The sequence below is a fragment of the Ascaphus truei genome, chromosome 5 (assembly GCF_040206685.1).
Source record: "Ascaphus truei isolate aAscTru1 chromosome 5, aAscTru1.hap1, whole genome shotgun sequence".
NCBI classification, from domain to species: Eukaryota; Metazoa; Chordata; class Amphibia; order Anura; family Ascaphidae; genus Ascaphus; species Ascaphus truei.
Window position 1 is genome coordinate 238,195,445 of NC_134487.1, and position 6,469 is coordinate 238,201,913.

Genomic DNA, 6,469 nt, shown 5'->3' on the forward strand with positions numbered 1-6,469 from the left:
AATTACAAAGTATTCTTCCAGCATCTCTGGATATGGTGAGTACATTTTCTAAGGAGAAAACTGCCTAAAAAATGGAATACTATACCTCTCAGTCCGGTGCAGGCTAGCCATGGGGGGCAAAGGGGAAATTGCTTCCCCCAGGCCAGTTGGAATTGTACATTTCGGGCCGGTGTGGAGGAGGAGAGCAGGATCTCTGTGCAGCTCTCTCCGACTCCGGCCATTAGGTGGCACTGAAGAGCTCACTCGCTGGCTCCTGTGTGTGTGTGTGTATATAATTATATATAAATGTAGCCAGGTACCTGTTGGTCCCCACTTACCTCCGATGCAGCTGTGGCTAGTGCGGGCAGTACAGGAAGCACTCCGGTGCTCTAGTGGCTCCATGGTGCACCCGGCTAGCGGGGGCCTCCATCTTTGAAATTGTGCATGCGCGCTGGACAACTTTCACAGGGGCCTATGAGTTGTGGCAGCCATTACAAGCGCAGTGTGCATGAACAGAAGACGTACAATAGTGGCAGCCATCTCATAGCAAGCTCCGCAGGGGAACTACACCTCCCAGAATGTACAGGGACTGTGGATCACATGCAGGCACAGCCAATGGGGCTGCTAGGATTCTCTGCACAGATTCGATACATTTGGCACGCTGTAAGCCATGCCAGTCGTAAGGGGAGCAGAATCAGAGTATGTAGTGTGCAGGGAGCTGTGCTTCCCTTGACTAGGCCTAGTTTGCCCCCCCGCCCTTAAGCCCCAGGTAGGCCCTGAGTTCCTACAAGCTTGTGGGTGCTGTATGGAAATGCCCTTTTGATAGGAGCATTTTCCCTTCAGCTTATAGTGTCAGAGACACAGCAGAGAAGCTGCGCAGTGACTTGTGACCTGTGGTCTGGGACCAGACCACCACCGGAAGACAGAGACTCTCTTCAGGTGGGACACTCCAACGGGAGACCACCCCACACAGAGGTGGATGCCTTTGCTGATCACAACGTGGGATCAGACTGGTCTTGTTAAGAGTTGGCGGTGCCCGGGTGCTGGAGCCCTGGCAGGTATCACGCCCTACAAGTGCACCAACGATCACGCACATTCTGTGGGTTGCACTACCACACATTTTGGCGTGTGTTTGGCTCCTGTGGACATGGTGGTTAGGTGCCCAGGGCACCTCAGTACTTTGGGGGAACCGCACCAGGCTGTGTAAGGTGGTGGTTGGACAGTGGGGCACTGTGTGGGCATGGCCGTGCGAGGCCTGAACATATATGTTATTATATGTGTATAGTAGAGGCAACTCTTATTCGAACAAAAACCAGTGGCAATTCCCCAAAAAACCCAGGAAACACCCAGGTACATTCTGAAAACATGCCTTAAACTTTCCTTAAACTAGCCCCAGCATTTCTGCATTGATTAATGGCCTATCAGATTAACAGCGGGGGTCCCTGGCAGTCCCATTCAAACTGAATTGGACTGCCAGGGATCCCTGCTGTGTTAATCCTATGGGTCGTTAGTCAATGCAGAAATGCCTTAAACGTGCCTCAAACTAGCCCAGAACATACCCAGCACATACCCAGCACATACCCAGAATGTAACCCGGCTAGTTTACGGCAAATGTTAGAATAAACGTTGCCTCTATTGTACCAGTAAAGATAATCTGTTATAACACTGTGTATATCATTTTTCTATTGTGTGTTCCTGGGAACGGGTTATCCAATTGTGCTTGGATCCCTCCCAGGTGGAGGCACTGTCATCACAGATATCAGGTACACCCCAGGCTCCCTGCAGCAGAGTATCAGGCCTCCTGTGAGCACCACACGTAGTGTAAGGATTCGGGGAACGTGTCCCCCGCAACATGTTCCCTCCTTACCTGCTGCTTCACACACCTCCGCGCCGCTTACAGAGCGTGCGCGCACACGGAGGTCTTTGTACCCTGCTACGGACACTTAAACAGTTAGATACGCATTTCGTAGAAATGATTCTACTTCCTCAGGCGCTAATAACTGAATACACATGACAATCTTATATACTCTAATCAATTAAAAGTTAATGTGTATTCAGTTATTAGCCCCTGAGGAAGTAGAATCATTTCTACGAAACGCGTAGGGTGGGTGTCATTCGTCACTCTTGGGACTGCTTTGAGCATTTGTAAGAGCCACTTGCCAGTTTTATCAGTTTTCACTGCTTGGCACCGGCATCTAGACAACAGCTTGTATCCCTTTAAGAGCACGGGTATATGCGCGCGGGCGCGCGTCAGCTACCAGGCGGATAGGAGGAGGAAGGGGGACTAGCCACACATGTTGTCGGCGTGAGAGCCCCAGAGAGACTGCTTCCACCACTGGCACTGTCCTGTGCAGGATAGAAGGGAGTTCGGGCGAGAGTACCGGTGATGCAGAGTGTCAACTCTGCTAGGACATTTCCCTGACGCCGAGAGGACACTTATTCCACCGCTTGTTATCACCTTGCTTTTCGTAAGTAGGGTTTTGATTTTTACCACCACCGGATGACCAGCTGCTCTTCCTTGCCTTACTGCGGTCTTTTATGACAGAGTTCATTTTATAATAATTTTTATTTTGAGTTGTTCACTAGGTATCTTTGTGTATATGTTGTATAGTGTAGACTGACATTACCCAGCAGTTATACGCTATGATTTGTATTATGAGGAGTAAATATAACCCTCATTAAGTCCATTTGGTTGTAGTGTCTGGAGTGTAAAGATCCATTGACACTCCCATTGCATGAGGTGTTTGTCCCAGTTCCCTTTTCTTGGACCCCACGGTATATGCTCGATTCCACAGAATGTAAGGAAGCGTGCATCGCCATTATGGAGTTCATGAATGTGACGTGCTACTGGGGTATCTAGTTCATTACTGATAGAACCCAGATGGTTCAATCCCCTTATTTTCAGGGCTCTATGGGTTTTCCCCACGTATCGCATGCCACATCTACATGTAATTAAGTAGACAACTCCAACTGTATTACAGTTGATGAAGCTCTTAATACCGTATGTTTTGGGAATTGTTGGATCAGGGATTTCTTTGGTGACTTTCATAGAGGAACATGGGTAGGACCCAATAGGTTTCCTATCACCTAACCATGTCCTGGTCCTTTTGGCCATAAAATGGGTCGCTCCGTAAAATGTGCCAGTGTTTGCTGAAGATTTTCCATAAGTCTCCCCACTGGTTATTGAACGTGCCAATATACCTTATGATTTTCTCATCTGTTACGTTTGTATGCTGTCTATCACTAAGAAGATACGTACGTGATGTATCCTTAGCTCCTGCATAGGCCTTGTGTACCGAGTACTTAGAGTAGCCCCGTTGTAAAAATCTGTGATTCATATCAACCGCCTGTGTTTTAAATTCTTTCATGGTTGAGCAATTTCTTCGCAACCTCAAGAACTGACCTGTGGGTATGTTCTTAATTATATGTTGAGGGTGATGACTGTCTGCGCACAGCAGGCTATTAGTGGATGTGGTTTTCCTGTATATAGTAGTTGACAATTTTCCATCTGTTTGTTTAGAGATGGTTAAATCTAAGAAGTTTAGTGTAGTCAAACTTGCTTCATATGTCAACCTTAAATTGTGATCGTTTTTATTTAGCGTATTGACGAATTGATTGAGCAGTTCCCTAGGACCTTTCCATAACAAGACAATGTCATCGATATACCTACCCCACCATTCGATATGCCTAGTATATTCCTCCAGGGCATCGCTGAGGACCACCATTTCCTCCCAGCAGCCCAGATATAAATTGGCGTAGGTGGGAGCACAGGTGGTCCCCATTGCGGTGCCCTGGACCTGACGATAGAACACTTGATCAAATAGGAAATAATTCCTAGTAAGTATGAACTCTAGGAGTTGTATAACAAAGTGGTTGTGCGCATAACAGCTTGTGTCCCGTTGTATCAGGAAGTGTACCACGGCTCTCAAACCGACTGGATGTGGAATGCTAGTATATAGTCCTTCCACATCCAGTCCAACCAGAAAGGTATCTGGACTAACAACCACATCCTCCAATCTAAGTAGTGCATCCTTGGTGTCTCTTAAAAAGGACGGCAAAGAGTTGACAAAGGGACGTAACACAGTATCCACATATTTACTAGCATTTGCCGTCAGGTTGCCAATCCCTGAGACAATCAGTCTCCCGGGAGGTGGCAGCTTGTTCTTATGCAGTTTAGGCAAATTGTAGAATGTGGCAGTTTGTGGACACTTTACCATGATGAAGTCTAGTTCTTTTTTTGTAATCACCTTATTAGTCAACCCTTCTGTAAAGATATGTAGTAGTTCTGTTTTAAAGAGTGTAGTTGGATCTTCCTGTGATACTCTGTAACTCTTATTGTCTGATAGAAGGCGTCTGCATTCTTGGGCATAGTCATACTTATTAAGAATAACAACATTTCCACCCTTATCTGAGGGTTTAATCTCAATAAGGGGGTCCCGCTCAAGGTCATGGAGTGCTCTCCATTGTACATATGACAAATTATGTTTTTTAGATTTATGAGCTAGGTTCATGATCTCAGTTGAGACCATTTTGACAAAGACATCAACGTTTGTACATGATTCAGAGGGGGAGGGGGGGAAAGTAGATTGACTCTTTAAATTGGTAAATGGGCCTTCACCTGTGGCCCTGTTACCCTCTTCCCACAAATCACTCAAGGAATCTATGTTATCTCGAGTATTCTCAAGAGATGTCCCTTGTACTTGATTACGTCTTCTTCTTTTGAAGAATTTATGGAGAAGCAACTTGCGAGAAAACAGATGAAGATCCTTGATACAGTCAAACTGGACAAGATCATTAGTAGGGGAGAAGGATAGACCTTTTCCTAACACAAATAGTTGATGTATATCTAGTGTTTTCTGGGAAAGGTTGATTACTTGTTTCTTCTCTTCTTCCCTCTGTAAGATGTTCTCTGTCTCCCCTGTAACTGGTACTGGTCTCTTAGAAATCCCTCCCTTTCCCCGCCTGGTCTTCCGCGACCTTGTTGTATGTACCTTCCTCTTACTCCTAAAAAAGGAAACTCTGGGTTACTAGTGGGTCCAGGTCTACTGTAGCCTGGATGTAGCTGTAAGAGCTGCACAGAAAGAGCTGCACAGAGACGCTGCCTCTCCCTGCACAGCTCTATGGCTACGCTTATAGCGATGGCGACGGCAATGTCAGGCTGCAGTCGCTGGAAAATTCAAATTGAGATGACTTCCAGCGATCGCTGCCACGCCGTCGCTCCGTCGCATCGCGCTCACTATAAGCGCACGTGACGGCGGCAATGCATTTGTTTTGACGCGACGTCGCGTTGTAGTCGCCAGTAAACACTAGGACGGCAATGTAGCAGTGCATTGTTCATGCGTTACAAGGAGAGCAGTGCTACGCAATACAAACAGGTTTGTTTTGCAAGCGTGACGCTGGGGAGGAGGAGCGCCCTACTATGGACAAAGCCTAACAGGCGATCGAGCAGTTTTAATTTACATTTTAATAACACAGTATCCAGGACATTTAAACTTTGTGAGGATACCAGCACCCCATACCAGGTTCTGTAACTCGGGAAGCAGAGTGTCCCTGAGACTGAAATGAATGCGGTTCGACTCCTTAGAGCCCCTGCTTCAATAGTGTTATTAAAATAATATAAAAATAGCTTAATTACCTTAGTGGCTAGCCACTAAGCCAATGACGGGGTTAAACCAGAGTACCTGGTTTGTTGGGGGGTAGAGGGGGTGGGTGAAGGGGGTAGTTCCCCCATGGTAGGTGGTTAGGCCTACCGGGAAGGTTGCAGGAGGATTTAACCCCCTTCACTACCATAGCGGTGGTAACCGCTATGGTAATGAAGGTGTTAACCCCTTTGTTGCAGGGTACATGCAACTACACACGTAGGGTCTCTTGACAAGGCTTATTTATTTAGCCTTAAAACGTACAGCACACAAAACAAAATTGTTTCTCTTCAGCAGACAAAACAAAATAGCTTACAGCACCGACAAAGTTTATTGCAGCAAATGCCGCCGGTTCACCGGGATTTACTCCGGCTGGTGCTGAGGAAAGTCAGCACATCAGCCGCATCCAGCCGCGTCCCCTCCGTTCCCCCCCCCCTCCAATCCGCGCGCAATTTACATACCTTCCCGACCCCCTAGCTGTGCCTGCTGTGCTCCTCTGCTTCCCCGCTCCCCCGCTTACCTCACTTCAAACCTTCAGGGGAGTCGGGGAAGCCGGGGAAGCCGGGGAAGCCGGGGAAGCCGGGCGCTCACGTGACTGTGACGTCACCGACGTCACGCGAACGAGCCGCTTGTCAACGCTACTCCACGCTGCCGCCACGCATCCTGCCGGGCGGTTTTTGCTGCAATAAACTTTGTCGGTGCTGTATCTTCAGCATGGCAAACAAAGCCGTTTCTCTTCAGCCTGGCAAACAAAGCAGTTTCTCTTCAGCATGGCAAACAACACAGTTTCTCTTCAGCATGCAGGACACAACAGTTCATAAACCATGTACTTTACAAACAGACCTTATAGC